General features: G+C 50.4%; 1 protein-coding gene across 31 annotated transcripts in view; it reads left to right on the top strand.

The window, feature by feature from the left end:
* The window catches only part of SMUG1 (single-strand-selective monofunctional uracil-DNA glycosylase 1), a 102,348-nt gene that overhangs the window by 17,702 nt on the left and 68,495 nt on the right, over positions 1 to 16,151 (top strand). For 14 of the 31 annotated variants that reach the window (XR_012420316.1, XR_010579425.2, XR_010579422.2 and 11 more), the window contains exons 1-2: positions 12,561 to 13,646; positions 14,176 to 14,435. The gene's annotated coding sequence lies outside the window, so the exon portion shown is untranslated. Of the gene's footprint in view, positions 1 to 8,948; positions 9,088 to 9,661; positions 9,842 to 12,543; positions 13,647 to 14,175; positions 14,436 to 16,151 lie in introns of those variants that run through there. The other 17 variants (XR_010579438.2, XR_010579437.2, XR_010579434.2 and 14 more) reach the window with 10 other exon arrangements.

The raw sequence follows: 16,151 nt of genomic DNA, 5'->3' as shown, positions 1-16,151 counted from the left end.
TCTCTCTGTTTCCCAGGCTGGAGTGCAGTGGTGCGATCTTGGCTCACTGCAACCTCCCTCTGCCTCCCTGGTTCAAGCAATTCTCCTGCCTCAGCTTCTGAGTAGCTGGGACAGGCACGTGCCACCAAGCCCAGCTAATTTTTGTATTTTTAGTAGAGACGGAGTTTCACTGTGTTAGCCAGGATGGTCTCGATCTCCTGACCTCGTGATCCGCCCGCCTCGGCCTCCCAAAGTGCTGAGATTACAGGTGTGAGCTACCGTACCGGCCTTTTCTTCCTTTTAATGATTGAGGTCACTGAGGCTCTGCGGGGAGGTGTGTCCAGGGTCACTAGCTGGAGAGTGGCAGATTAGGAACTGAATGGGGTTAGCCTGTCTCCTCTTCCAGGGCTCCTTCTGGGCCCTGCTCCTTCCTGACCAGGTGCCCTCAGGGCTAGGGCTGCTGATTTGGCCTCTCACAGAAGGTGGGGCCCTGGTTTCCCTGTCCTCTGCATCAGCAACCCTGGGCCCCAGCTCTAACCACGGGTGTGGTGGTGGGAGGCGGAACTGCCTGTCCTGCCTCTGCGTGGCCACAAGGGGGCTCCAGGACCAGGTTTTTACTTTTGCTGGAGCTGCAAGGGTTCTCAGCAATCCCGGCACCCTGAGCTTTTCTGGAAGTGCAGGTTATCCTTCTGAAGCTACCACTGAAGGGTCTCTGCCAGGCTGGGAGGCCACCAGGAAGTGCGCAGCCTTTGTGCCTTATAATCCTATTCCAGAAGTACCTCCCTTCTCTTGGCTAGGAAGTCCTTCCAGTTGTCTACCCTCCATTTCTACTGCTACAGGCAGGGAGAAATAATGCTGAATGAGCCACTCTTGTTTCTTTGCATTACTACTCCCCTACCCAAGGCTTGAAGGGAAGTACTTGTTTTCGTCCCCATTCCCTGACCTTTAGAGCTCAGACTGGTCTCCTGTCACTGCTAAGGGCTGGATAGACAGCAGCAGGAAAGATGTAAGTTAGACATCAGGAAGGACTTCCTGACAGAGAAGGCCATGGGCTGCTGGGTTTGGGTATCTGGGGGAGGCTGAACAAAAGGAAGTTGGCTGTTCATCTGGGGTGAGGCTCTGGGAAAAGTCCTCTGCGCTCCACACCCCACAGCTATACATCCCTGGAGGTGGGTAGTGGGGCCTGGGTACAGTCATTTGCTACTGTGTCTCTCTGAACCTCAGGGAACCACAGATATTGCTGACTCCTTGGGCTTCTGGGATGGGGAGAAGATCTGCATGGGGGCTTTCAAAGGAAAACACCTGAGCCACTCCCTCCCTTGGCTGGTGACCCAAGGCAGAGGAAAGGATGACATGATGGAAGAGTTTTCTGCATCTACTTCAATGGGCTTTCAGAGTCCCTGTGAGGTCTTCAGATTCTCAGGTTATCATCAACCTACTGGGCAAAGACTGAGTCATGCGCGTGGGGTGATTCTTGCGGCAGGAGATGACGCTCCGCAGGATATGAAGGAGTCTGGTCCCCTCCATTTTCTACACCTTGACTTTCCAAGTGGGACATGAAATGTCATCTGCCTCTTTTTCCTGTCTGTCTTCAATGCTAAGGGGACCCTGGGGTCGAGGGAAGAGCAGGCCTTTGGAGTCAGACCCTACCTGATGGAGCCGCATGGCGGACCACTCTGTCTCAGTCCCTGCATCAGAAGGGGAGGGTGGAATAAGAACTCCTACTTCCCAGGGCTGTGGAGAGCTTCGGGAGACCACGGATGTGAAAGGGCCTAGTGCAGGGGCAGGGGGACGCGGCACAGCACAGCAGGTGCTCCCTGCCCAGACTCCTGTGCTCCTGGAGAAGGGGAGATGTGTCCATTTCCCGGATCGGAACATGGTGGTGGGAATGATACTAAGCCGCAAGGCCAGGATCTCTGCTGGACGTGCTCCAGAGTCAAAAGTTTGGCCTCCTCCTCCCCTGGCCTCCTCCTGTTTCCTCCCCTCCCTCTTCCCACAAGACCTTTCTCTGGCTCTTCTTTCTACCCTGCATCCACCTCTTTTCTTCCTTTTTTATGATTCTCCCTTCCTTCTTTTTTCCCCTTTCCCCTTCAGTTCTATTTCCTATTTCCTCTGTTTCTTTACTCCCTTCCTTCCTTCCTTCCTTCCTTCCTTCCTTCCTTCCTTCCCTCCCTCCCTCCTTCCTTTACTAAGCATTAAGTTAGGTGAAAGAGATGATCAAGAGTACTAAGTAATGCACGTGCTGTATCCCCGAGCATCACCTCAGGCATTTTCTTCTCAGTCTTTCTTTCTCACCTCCCCACTAGGCTGATGCTTCTGTTCTGTGGGCCTGGGATGGGAAGGGAGGTGGTAATAAAATCTGGTTCAATTAAATGTGTGCCTGTATTTGTGTGTATCCTGGGGAGAGAGCTGCACAGCACATGGTGGTCCCTGCCCTTGAAGGTCTTGTGGCTAGAGAGGGAGGCTGGGCTACCAGGAGCAGTGTGACAAGTGCTGCCTCAGATGTTTGAATACATTGCTGGGATCTGAAGAAGAACATCAGAAAAGATTTCACAGAGGAGGTAATAGTTGAGATGGGTTTTGAGGGATGAGCTGGAGTTTGCCAGGTTCAGGAGTTCATAGAGATAAAGGCAGTCCTGTCAGAGGGATCACCACAGGCAAAGACATGTTGCTAAGAAAGGGCAAGGAGAATTTAGGGAACTGGCAGTGGTTCTGTATGGCTGAAGCCTAGGGAGCTCATGGGAGACGGAAATCCCAATCCAGAAGGGGAGCAACGATGCCCAATGGTCAGCTCACCAGCCATGCGAGAGTGGTCCAGAATAGGGCATTGCTCCCTGCTAAATGAATGGCAAAGGGCGGTGGGAGCTGGGGGTGTTGAGGGGTGTGCCCTGGGCTCTCATGTCCTCCCTACTTGCTGGCTATTCTGCTCTGGGAAACCTACATTAACTGATCCTGGGCCTTGGTTGCCTCATCTATAAAATGAGGATGGTGAAGCCTTATCTCCTGAAGATGGGTAAGACAGACCTGGTTTCTTCGGGTGCCTTTCAGCATTGAGAGCTGTAGGATGATGATTACTTGGAGTTTGTTTACCAGGGAAAGCTTCATGGAAGTGGAGGACTTGGTATCCGGCTTTAAAAGATGGCTAGGCTGGGCGCGGTGGCTCACGCCTGTAATCCCAGCACTTTGGGAGGCCGAGGCAAGTGGATCACAATGTCAGGAGTTCAAGACTAGCCTGGCCAAGATGGTGAAACCCTGTTTCTACTAAAAATACAAAAAAAATTAGCGGGGCGTGGTAGTGGGTGCCTGTAATCCCAGCTATTCGGGAGGCTGAGACAGATAATTGCTTGAAACTGGGAGGTGGAGGTTGCAGTGAGCCAAGATCGCACCATGCACTCCAGCTTGGGTGACAAGAGTGGAACTTCGTCTCAAAAAAAAAAAAAAAAAAAAAAAAAGGCTAATAATGAGCAAAATCGAGAGGAGTGGGGAAGACTGGGGGGACCATGACAAAGGTTGGAGACAAGACAGTACAGGGCATGTCTGGAGGACGGTGTGTCCAGCTGGCTTTTGGGGTTGAGGCTGGCTCTAAGGTAGGAGACGACAGGAACACGCCTTGGGCTGTCAGGAGGTATGTAAGAGTCAAGGCTCTGGTGCACAATCCCCTCCCCACCCCCAGGCCTCTTGGAACCAGACTGAACTGGGAGCCAGGAACATGCAAATGAGATGCAAACAGCAGGTGACTCACACCCCTGCACCCACTGCCTGAGGCCTGTTTTGTGTGGGTTTGAGCCACAGGACAGAGGGTCCTGTACTCTTTACCTTCCCTGCCCGGGCTCCTCTTGCCTTACTGGCTAAGCCTGCTAGATTTTGGGGACCCAGGCCTATCAGCTGTTTCCCTTCCCCAGGCCCAAGAGCTATTCCTTTCCCACCCCTCCCCGATAGAGCCCTTGCCCCTCCCGTTCATCCCTGGTGGACTTGCTCAGTTCCTGTGGAAGCTTCCCAAAGCCCGCAGGAAGTGTCTGCATTTCTCTGACAAGGAGAGTGAAGAGCAGGCCAGAAAAATGACCTGAGACAGAGGGAGTGACTGGGATGGGGTCTCAGACAGGGGAGACCAGAAGGTAAGGGACGGTGTGTTGAGAGGCCCGAGAAAAACAGAGATTTCCAGGGAAGTGGATAGATGCAAACTCAGTGAGCAAAAAGCACCCCAGAGACCCTGAGAGACACATTCCAGCAGAGACCCTGAGTGACAGAGACAGACGGAGAGAGCCCTTCTCATGTGTCCAGCCTGGGACATGCTGTACCAGCGCCTCTGTCAGCTTTCTCTCGCCTGTCTGCCTGTCCCTGGCTGACGGTCCCTTTGTCTGTCTAGCTCTTTGTTTGTTTGTCTCTTTGTTTGCCTGTCTCCCTCCTGGTTCCCCCTTTCTTCCCCTCTGCTGTCTATCTGTTGGCCCAGACTTCTCCGTCTGTCATTGCCCTCTGCCTGTCCATTCTCTATGGAGAGCACACTGTCACTGGGGTCGCAGGGCCTGTGTCCTCGCCTCCTGATCTTGGACAGGTTCCTGCTTTTCCTTCTCCTGATTTTGGGTCTCAATTTCCTCCTCTCTAAGGTGGCCCTACTTTCTGCCTCCTGTCACGTTTATGAGCCTCAGGAGTGTGGAAGAGTGACTGTGTTTATGGTTGCTCAGGCATCCTAACAAAGGGTTTAATGCCTTTGAGGAACAATACTGCTCTTTAACCTTCTAAGGACAAAGCAAGAAGACAATAATGGCTGCAGCATGGAGCACAGTGGTTAGACATTCAGAGGGACTTACTAAAAAGGCAGTGTGGAAGATACTAGAGTAGGCCTGCTAAGAGGTTAAACAACCCCGTTCATAATCTCCTGAGGAGGAGTCCCATGGCAGGAAGATATGCAACAAGCCCTTCCTTAGTCTGTGTGGTCTGAGAAAAAGGCTTTTGATGTTATGAGGCAGCAGAGACTTGCAGGAGGAGGCTAGGGTACAACCCTTGCCATCAGTTCTCCTAGGCTTCCACCTGCACTGCCTCTCAGGTGGCTGGGGATTGGGCCCTGAGAGAAAAAGGGTGTGGAGGAAGTGCTATCTATCTCTGCACCTCCACCCTGTTTCCCTGTCACCTTCCCAAGCTGAGGACCACCCCGCCCTCGCCCCCCAACAATCCATGAGAGATGGCTGCTGGGGACGGAGTGATGTATGTAATGCAGATAAAATGTCAGCAATTCTAAATGGGTCCGGAGATGCAGCCGTGGGTGCGGGGGGAGGGAGAGAGGGCGGAGCAGGGGGGAGAGAGGAAGGGAAAATGAGATGTGGTCCTTACCAGGGATGGCAGCAGGGACAGACACCCTCCTCCCCCCAGCAAAGGCCAGAGGAGGGGTGGGCCCAGGAGGCAGGAGCCCAAATGAGATTTTGAAGAGGGAGCTGGAGGGTGGGGGGTAGAGGGGAGGAGGAGGCGGGCGGGGGCAGTGGGGCCGGAGCTGCTGATGTATAGCGGTTTCATAACTTCCTCAGTATTAAAGGCAGGTTCATGGGGAGGGCAGCGCCATTAATCACTAGGCTGAATGGGGCTGGGATTTGCTGAGAGGCGCGCTTGCTGTCTGCTGCGCCTGCTTGGCTCAGGGTGGGAGGGGGCAGGCAGGGATATCCCTCCTGAACTAAGGGGTGAGACCCCAGGACGCTATTCTGGGTGTTGAGCAAGTGGGTCCTTGCCTGAAGAGGCGGGGAGCCAGGAGCTGGGGACCCTGGCAGGAAGAAAGAGAAGGATGAGGAGGGTTGTGGCAGGGGCTAGGAGAGGAGGGTCAGGGGCTGTGGGGAATGATGGAGGCAGAGGCTAAGAGTACTCTAGGGGAGGAAAACTGGGGAGGGAGGATTGTGCATTTGAACATGAAATGGATCACATGTAAATATAATGCAAATGCATGCAAATGAGCACAGGATTTCTCTGGGTCCACAGCTCAAGCATTCTCTTTCTTGGATTGAGCATTGGGGCCAATTTGCATTCAGTTCTGGGCCCAGTGCCTTGTTTCTTTATTATTCATATTTTCAGAGGGAGAACTCCAATCTCACTTGTTAAGAGAGTGGTGGGGCCAACGTGGGCTGGTCCTCTGGACTTCTTGGAAAAGGGTAAAACATCAGGAAAATCAACATGCTTGAGTGACAGTGAGTGACAGTGAGGGAGCTGAGTGGTAGGACTCCTGGGCTACATGCCTGAATTAATGGGGGTCAAAGAGGCAGAGACTCAACAGTAAGGTAGAAAGGTGGAGAAAACAGACATATCCCCATAGCTTATCTGATAGACTCAGAGCAGATAATACAAGAATGCATCATGTGTCTTGTGAAGTAGGCATTGTCATCCTCTCTTCCAGGTGAAGAACAAAATGATTAGCCCAAGGTTCACAGAGGTCATGAGCTTCCTAAGGTCACACTGCTGGCAAGTGGCAGACTCCCAGCTCCAAATTTCCTCGAAAGTTCAGTGCTCTTTTCAACCTACCATAAGAGCATCCTTGAGCTGTGCACCGTGGCTCATGCCTGTAACTTCAGCACTTTGGGAAGCTGAGGTGGGAGGATCACTTGAGCTCAGGAGTTCGAGACCAGCCTGGGCAATACAGTGAGACCCCCGTCTCTACAGAAAAATTTAAAAATTAGCAGGGTGTGGTGGTGCACATCTGTAGTCCCAGCTACTTGGGAGGTTGAGGTGGGAGGATTGCTTGAGTCTGGGAGGTGAAGGTTGCAGTGAGCTAAGATTGTGCCACTGTCCTCCAGCCTGGGCAACACAGTGAGATCTTGTCTCAAAAAAAAAAAAAAAAAAAAAAAAAAAAAAGGCTAGGCACGGTGGCTTACGCCTATAATCCCAGCACTTTGGGAGGCCAAGGCAAGTGGATCACCTGAGGTCAGGAGTTCAAGACCAGCCGGGCCAACATAGTGAAACCCTGCCTCTTCTAAAAATACAAAAATTAGCTGGGCACGGTGGCAGGTGCCTGTAATCCCAGCTACTCAGGAGGCTGAGGCAGGAGAATCCCTTGAACCCGGGAAGCGGAGGTTGCAGTGAGCTGACATTGCACCACTGCACTCCAGCCTGGGCAACAGAGCAAAACTCCGTCTCAAAAAAAAAAAAAAAAAAAAGGGTATGTCCCTCAAAGTGTTGCTGTGAGGATTAAAGGAAACGATCCACATAAAGCACTCAGGGTGGTGTCTGGTGTGGACAAAGCACTCAGTAACAGTTAGTTATTGTTGTTATCACCCTTATCACTATTCTGAAAGATGTAGAATGGAGGACAGAGACAGGGAGAGGGGTCACCAGAGATATGAGAGGGGCAGTATGGGTGGGAAGGAAAGGACAGGTTCAAGAGGGCTGCAGGAGCAAGAGAAGGCAAATGACAGAGCCAGGGCCAGAGGCAAGAAAAGTGTCTTTTGGGAACATTGCAGGGGAAGGAGCAGGGGAAGGAGCAGGGCTCAGAAGAATCACCCCAGGTTCAAGTTCCTGCTCTGTGACTGGTTCCCTGGGAGTGCAGGGCAAGGCAGGGCTGGGCCTCGGTGTTGAGTAGGCTAGAAGCTAGGATTCTTGGGTCATCCTCCCACTTAGTCCCATAGCCACTCTCTCAGACTCATCTTGACTCCTCTTCCTTGTTGCTTAATTTGGCTCAACCTGTGGGAAATGCTCCTCCCATTCTCCAAGTCTCACTTTCATCCTTCCTGCTAAAGGACTTGGGGATAAGTCCCGTTCCCTTGGCTGTCTGTCTGTCTGATGTCTGTGTGGTCCCTCAGGATAACTGCTCTGGACAACTCTAACACCACTCAGATAGATTGTCCAGCCTCCTGGCCCCGACATCTCCCACCACTGCATCAAGCCAAATTACTCAGCCCCCCCAAGCCTCGGGCTCTGGTGAAATCCGATTAGCGAGGAGAGAGCTGCACTGAGCTGACAGCTCCTCCAATAATTGCTTCCCAAGTAAGTGATGCAAATCAACCCATCCAGCCTATTCCTGCTCCTCCTTTGGGGACCCAGGAGTCCAGGCCCCAGGAGATGGGGGACACCAGAGTTGAGGAGACCTAGACGCTGTCATCTGCCTCCAGTTAAGTGGGCATAATCCATAAAGCTAGGTTGCGGTGTCTTGGGGCTGAGGTGTGGGTATCAGCGTGGTGAGGCTAAGCCAGGGACCCCACTGTCTCTGCATTTCTGTCTTAACTGAGAGGGCATCACATTGTCACCTTATTCTCACCCCTTGGAGAATAATCCCATTTCCTTGTAAGGTAGATGAAGGCGGAGATATAGAAGATACAGAGACAGCGAGGTGGCTGAACCTGTTGAGAAACAAATCAGGCAGGTGCGGTGGCTTGCACCTGTAATCCCAACATTTTGGGAGGCTGAGGTGGGAGGATCACTTGAGCCCAGCAGTTCAAGACCAGCCTGAGCAACATAGCAAGATCCTGTCTCTACAAAAAAAAAAAAAAAAAAAAATTAAAAATTAGCTGGGTATGGTGGTACGCACTTGTAGTCCCGGCTACTGGAGAGGCTGAGGCGGGAAGATTGCTTGAGCCGGGGAGGTCGAGAGTGCAGTGAGCCATGATCATGCCACTGCACTCCAGAGTGAACCCTGTCTAAAAAAAAAAAAAAAAAAAAAAAAAAAAAAAAAAAAAAGACACAAATGGATAAACTCACAGCCTAGCTCCTCTGGCTGTGGGCCCTGCAGATAGTTTTCTCCCCTTGTGAGTCCCCCTCCTCACTAGGCTGAGGAAAAGACATGGAGTGTTAAGTCCCCACAGAGGGAATGGGGACGTTTAGGGAATCTGATCAAGCCTGGAGACTTTCGTGCGTGTGCCAAGGACATGTCCTTGCGATGCAGTGGCCCTTGCTTAACTAACACATCAAGGAGCCCTTTTCCCTTCCCCAAATCAGGGCACTTTAAGGGGCCTGTTAATGCTTCTTCCATAATGCATTTCCTTCCCACATCTTTATTTCAGGCTCTTTCTTGCTGTGACCTCCTTATCCCAACTCCTGCTGACCTTGGAGACCTGAAGAGTTACTTTCCTTACAATCCTGAACTTCCAACTCCAAATCTAACCCTGCATGCAGGTCACTGTCTTCGTGGAAATCTACAGGGTGAGCTCCCCAGTCTTGTCCACCATGCTTGTGTGTCTGATAGGGCTTCATGGCCTGGATCTTGGCTACTCAGACTAGCATCTGCCTGAGACCCTGGCAGCGCAACAGCAATAACTACCCTTTGTAGAGCCCAAATTCTGTATTAAGCACTTAATGTAATTAAGTCATTTAATCATCACAAAAGAAGATAGAGATTACAATGATTATCCCATTTTACAACTGAGATAACTGAGGCACAGAGAAATTAAGTAGCATGCCCAAGGTCACCATGAGTAAGTGGCACAGCTTGGATTCAAATCCAGCAGTCTGATTCCAGAGCCCACAGTCCTGAGGCCTCTGCTATGCTGCCTTCACTCTCCCATGCTCTTGTGATGTTTGTTGGGCTAATCGAGACAGGGCCCAGTGTAATGGAAGTGGGGAAGGTGGCTACACTGAAAGTTAAACACCAGATCCCCCTTTGGGGTCCCCCAGGTCAGAGACAGTGAGTGGGAGTTGAGCAGGGTGACACTCCGTATCTAGGAAGGGGGAAACATGGCCTTCACCTTCTCCAATTCCGGACCTTTGTTTTCTGCAGTGGGAGGCCCTGCAGCTAGACAGCCCTTCCCCGTTGAGAAGAGGGGAGGCAAGGGAAAGGCTGAAAGATCCGCCTAGAAGCCCAAGTGAGCAGAGTCGGAGCTAGGACCCGAAGAGGCCGATAGATGGCGCTCATGGCCCAACACAGCTCCAGCAGCCCGAGGAAACCAAAGGAAAACAAGTGAGCAGGTTAACCCCTTCCCTCCTGGGCTCAGGACAGAGTTGCTGGCTGGTGGGTATGCAGGGAGCACTGCCCCAGGCCCGGTGCCTCAACTCTCTAGGCTCTTACCCAGGCGATAATCTGGGTCATCTTCTGTTCCTGCCCAACAAGGCTTTACCCATAAATCATGGTCAGCAGCCTCCTGAAGACTTCCCAGAAGACATGAAGACTAATAAATGGAAGACACTGGTTGGGAGAGCTGCACCCAAGCCTATGTTTCGTCTCTTGGGCTCTATCTCTTGAAAGCCTCAGGGTCTCTGTTTCTAAGCACCCCTACTTCAGGAGAGAGCCTCACCTCCATCTTTCCTGGGAGTGACTCACTGGGTGGGGAGGAATAGCATGCATGGACTACAGACAGAGAAGGCCCCAGGCCCCTCTGGCATTAGCTATAGGGACTCACTGTGGGCTGCCTAAGCCTCAGTTTCTCCTTATATCTGGACTTCCTATCTCTGGGTTCCCTGGGGTGGATGGGCTTATAGGGAAAGAAACAGTTATTCAAGTCTTCTAGGAAGTTGAAATCGGGTGGAGGTCCTGGGGGATTTCTGCTTGCCTGTTACTCATTTCACTCATTACTGTTCTGCCAGAAGCTGACTTTGAATGTGGAGGGGTTGCCAAGATGACAAACTAGAACAGAAGTGCTGGGCAAGCAAATGACAGAGGGGTCAGGGGTGGGCAGGAGGGTTGTCCAAGGGATGGTGGAGATCCTGGAATTTTTAAGCAACGAGATGACACCACAATGAGGTCCCCCCACCTTATTTTTGGTCAGAAACACAGAAATACATAGATACACAGAGATGGGGGAACTTTTTCTAGACGCTCAGATCCTCTTATTCCAGTCATTCTAGAGTAAGAAGCAGAAACAGGGAGATGTTCACAGAGGGAGAGAGAGACACACAGATACAGAGAGAAGGCTACACAAGAGACTAGAAATAGAGACAAATTTACATAAGTAGAGAGGGGCAAATAACATAGCAGAGAGAGACATAGACAGGGAGAGGATCTGGTAAAAATTAAAGCTCAGAAAATTATGGGCTTCATGAGGTGGATGATTAATTCCATTTCCAAAGTCTTGCAAGGGTCAGGGTAGTTTCTCACCCTTCATGTCAGAAGGTCACTGCTCACAGCTTCCTGAAGCTTCTACTGCACCCATTAAGTTTTTGTTGATAGGAGATCAGACAAGTCCTGGTGAGGGGGTAGCATCCTTTTTCTCTCACTTCTTCCTGTTCTGGGGTTTATAGTTCTCCTTCTCTACCACTCACAGGGAGACCTTGCTTCTGTGATTAGAGCCTTGGCTGTGCTAAGGTGTGTGGAGAGTGTGGGGTGGAAGGAATATAGAAGATAACTAACCTTAGGGGGTTCCCAGTCTAATGAAAGTTTTAGAGTCAGGACACAGAACCAGACCCAAACAGAGCATAAGAACAAAACTAGGAATAGGACAGATTTGGATATAGATATTGGGATGGGGGAATGGGAGGGGAATGGGGGGGAATGGATTGTTAGGTGCAGCCATGGGATTAGGATTGATCACTCTTCCTAGAAAGTCCAGATACTTTGGACAAAGTATTTGAGGGAGAAGATCTGGAAGGAAGAGTGGCAGCTAACTTTATGTGTCTACTTGAGTGGGCTAAGGGACACCCAGATAGCCAGAAAAACATTATTTCTGGATATGTCTGTGGAGTGTTTCTGGAAGAGATTCGCATTTGAATTGGTAGACTGAGTTAAGAAGATCACCCTCATTGATGTGGGTGGGAACCATTCAATCCCTTGGGGACCCAGTAGAACAAAAGGGTGGAGGAAGGCAAATTCTCTTTCTTGGTGAGCTGGGACATCTATTTTACCTACCTTTGGACATCATTGGAGTTCCTGGTTCTTCGTCCTTCAGGCTCTGGGACTTAGCAGTGAGCCCCCTCCCCTGCTTTGGACTTTCCTGAATTATACCACCTGTTTTTCTGGTTCTTCAGTTTATAGACAGCAGAGCAGGAGACTGTGGGACTTCTTGGCTTCCACAATCCTGTGAGCCAATTCTTGGAGTAAATCTCCTCATATAGATAGATATCCTGTTAGTTCTGTTTCTCTGGAAAACTCTTGACTAATACTGAGGTTATAGGGTTGGGCAGATAGCAAGACAGAGAAAGAAGTCAAAATGGTGACACTCTGGAGATGGGCTTGGACAGTAATGGGGGATGCTCCTTGCTAAAGAGTTGTTAGGAGCTACCAGAAATGTCTTCGTGGATGTTCTATATACAGTAATGGCAGGCTGCAGAGGAGAGGTCTCTGATACCCAGGGTGGCAGGGGGCCTAGAAATGGTCTTTAGGTATTGTTAATACCTCAAGTGGATGAGGGATTGGGGATGGTTGAAGCTTCCTGATTTGTAATCCCTTTGGGAAAAATGTGAATGAACTTTTGGAAGGGCGATGCCCTTTAGGGATAGAACTCAGGATTTCCTAGGTACTTATAGGCTCTGACCTTTCGCTTCTCAAGACTTCCTGATTTAACTCTGATGGAAAGATTAAACTACAATTCCCAGCGATGTTTAGAGCTAATTTAGCGCGCCTTCCGGGATTGAGCATTTCCGGCGGAAGTGGCCGTGGGCACGCCAATCTCCTTCCCTAAACAATGTAGACTACGACTCCCACTGTCCTTAGCGCCGGGGGTTGGGTTTGCGGGGGAAAGGAACCGGAAACGGGATGGGGAGCTGGACCAGGTGAGGAAGTAGGAGGCTGGGAACCTCGGACTGTGGGGGAAAGTTGAGGGCTCCCAGGGTCGTCGGGGCTGAGCCGAGAGGGTAGTCAGGATTTCTATGTTTTGGGGTCCGTCTCTCCGTATGGGGTTAGACTCGGTGCAGGGAGAGCCCAGCCTATGAAACCGCCTGGGAGGTCTGCAGGATCAAGGCTTTCCTGTCGTCCAGAGCCAGCAGACGCCCCCGGAGGTTTTGTATGATGCCTTAGTAGTCGGCCCCTTCGGAACCAGATGAAATGGTCTTTTTGAATTTATGCTTTATTATTATTTATTTATTTTTCCGAGACGGAGCCTTGCTCTGTCTTCCAGGATGGAGTGCAATGGCGCGATCTAGGCTCACACTGCAACCTCCGGCTCCCGGGTTCAAGCGATTCTCCTGCCTCAGCCTCCTGAGTAGCTGGAATTACAGGCGCGCGCCACCATGCCCGGCTAATTTTTGTATTTTTAGTAGAGACGGGGTTTCACCATGTTGGTTAGGCTGGTCTCGAACTCTTGACCTCGTGATCCGCCCGCCTGGGCCTCCCAAAGTGCTGGGATTACAGGCGTGAGCCACCGCGTCCAGCCTATGCTTTATTATTATTATTTCGTTTAAGGGTATTTCTTATTGTCCCTTGGACTCCGCTCCAAGGGACAGGGGAGTGCATACCTGTCTTCGATTCCTTCCTCACTTCCCGGATTTGATGTCAGAGAAGTCTGACATCAGTCTGAAGTCTGGCCTTGGTGGTCAGCCTTATCGCTGGGTCCAACTCCACTGCCTTTGTGCTTAATGTAATATGACACTGTATTTTATAAAATGTCTACATTTCTTAAGCCTCTGGCTCTTGGGGCGACTTTGGGTAGAACTTACAAGTTCTTTTTTTGAATTCTTCTAGTGTTTTGTTCCGGGTTTTAAAGCTCACATCACACTGTATTACAGTTAGTTGTTTATCTGCCCTCACAGCAGTTTATGAGCTTACGGAAAGCCTGGCTACATTTTACTTATTTTGGATTTCTTCCTCACCAAGAGACTGCTGTAGTGCCTGTCATGTAAGAGACTCATAAGTATTGAAAAAAAATAAATGAGTTAACAGGTGGTAGGTTGGATGGAATATGTGATTTTCATAGAGAAGAGAGTTAAATGAGTTGCTCAAGAGAACCTTCTTAGAGATGAAACAGGAGTAGAATTCAAACCAATTGCCTTCCAGCCTGTGGTTCTTGCTATGAGATCAGGCTTTGAAGTTATGGAACAATGAAAGTAGTGTCTTGTCACTCTTTTCCCTGGCCTTGCTGTTTCCAGCACAGGTGTCTAAATGTCAAAGGTAGGCTCAAGACTTCTCTTGAGATTCTAGAGCTAGAGCAGCTAATCTGCTAATGTTGGTATTGCATGGGGAGATGCAAAGCAAGGTCCTCTGAAACACTGGCGTTCTCCACAGCACCCTTCTCAGCTTTTGTATGAGCCCAGTTTGTCCTGGGTAGCCACCTGGACAACCGATCAGTTAAAAACTACTGAGATCAGTCAGGGAAGGACTTCTTAAGTTGGGCCTCTGATTTTTTTTTTCTTTCCCACTTCCTCTAGGCTAGGGTGAGAAAATAGGTTTATCAAGCTGTTGTGTCAACCTTGAGTTCTCATCTTGGAGAAGAGGTCACAGATGACCCAGGCAGAAACTTGAGAAGAAGGAATGACAATGGTTCTTGTCGCATGGGAGACGCAGATATGATGGCCACAGACCCAGGGCCTGGAAAACAAGCAGAGTGCAGAGTGGGCAGCTGAGCCTTGAGTGAACTCAGGATATAGAAGTGGAGAGGGATCCATCAGGAGTGCCTCCTTGGTAAAAGGTGTTTATTTTTATTTTTTAGAGATGGGGTCTCACTGTGTCAGCCAGGCTGGTCTTGAACTCCTGGCCTCAAGCAGTTCTTCTGCCTTGGCCTCCCAAAGTGCTGGGATTACAGGCATGAGCCACTGTGCCCGGCATAGAAGGTAGTTTTAAACAAAAGTGAAAAAGAAGATGGACATTGCTGAGCAGGTGTTTGTTGAGTGCCTAATAAGGGCCAGGACCTTGGGCTTATGGAGGGAGATTGAACAGGGCCTGGCTCTTGATCTGCCCAAGTTTAGCTGGGGAGGCAAAAGGAATTCATTAAGACAGTGGTAACCATGGTGCTACACAGTGGTTCTCAGCCTTCACCAACCATCAGAATCACCCTGGGAAGCTTTTCTAAAATACAGATTCCCAGGCTGGGCACGGTAACTCACGTTTGTAATCCCAGCACTTTGGGAGGCTGAGGTGGGCAGATCACGAGGTCAGGAGTTCGAGACCAACCTGACCAACATGGTGAAACCCAGTCTCTACTTAAAATATGAAAATTAGCTGGGCGTGGTGGCGCGCGCCTGTAATCCCAGTACCCAGGAGGCTGAGGTAGAAGAATCACTTGAACCTGGGAGGCAGAGGCTGCAGTGAGCTGAGGTCACGCCACTGCACTCCAGCCTGGGCGACAGAGTGAGACTGTCTCAAAACAAAACAAAACAAAACATAGATTCCCAGGCCTCACATGGGACCTACTTGTGTTGGGGGTGGGGGTGGGACACTATGGCAAATACTGCACTGTTCTGAGGAGGGAAGACTTTATCAAAGGGATGGTTTGAGCTGCATTTTGAAAGATGGGAGTGATTTGGATATGTGGGCAGGTTGGGGAATCACAGTCCTAGTTGACTGGATGACTGTTGGATGATGTCCTGGTTGACTTCAGGAGTGTATTTGGTTGGATTGTAGAAATGGTATATGCAAAATTTTGGGAGCTGAGGTAGGAAAGGCATTTTGAAAATGTAAGTAGAATGGTCAGGTTGGAACACTGGGTTTGAATGGGAGTGGATCGAAGGAATGGCCTTTGCAGTTTACGAAGCTTGCTGTCTCCTCTCCTTCTACCCCTGCCCCTCCCTTCTCCTTCCTCCCACCTCCTTTCTCTCTTCCCTTTCTTCTTCCTCTCCCATTTCTTCCTTTTCTCCCTTCACCTAAACATAACATCTCATTCCATCCTTATGTCTGTTTGTTTGTTTTGAGACAGAGTCTCCCTCTGTAGCCAAGGCTGGAGTGCAGTGTCATGATCTCGGCTCACTGCAGCCTCCGCCTCCCAGATTTTGGTTCAAGCAATTCTCCTGCCTCAGCCTCCCGAGTAGCTGGAATTACAGGCATGTGCCACCATGCCCAGCTAATTTTTGTATTTTTAGTAGAGACGGGGTTTCACCATGTTGGCCAGGTTGATCTTGAACTCCTGACCTCGTGATTCACCTGCCTCAGCCTCCCAAAGTGCTGGGATTACAGGCGTGAGCTGCTGCACCTGGCAAATTTTTTTTTTTTTTTTTTTTTTGAGACAGAGTCTTGCTCTTTTGCCCAGGCTTGAGTGCAGTGGCGCGATCTCGGCTCACTGCAACCTCCACCTCCCGGGTTCAAGCAATTCTCCATGCCTCAGCTTCCTGAGTAGCTGGGATAACAGGCGCCCACCACGATGCCCAGCTATTTTATTTTTTTGCGACACAGTTTCACTCTTGTTTCCCAG

This window comes from Macaca fascicularis, chromosome 11 (genome assembly GCF_037993035.2).
Source record: "Macaca fascicularis isolate 582-1 chromosome 11, T2T-MFA8v1.1".
Lineage (NCBI taxonomy): Eukaryota > Metazoa > Chordata > Mammalia > Primates > Cercopithecidae > Macaca > Macaca fascicularis.
This window is presented reverse-complemented; position numbering and strand designations above follow the sequence as displayed.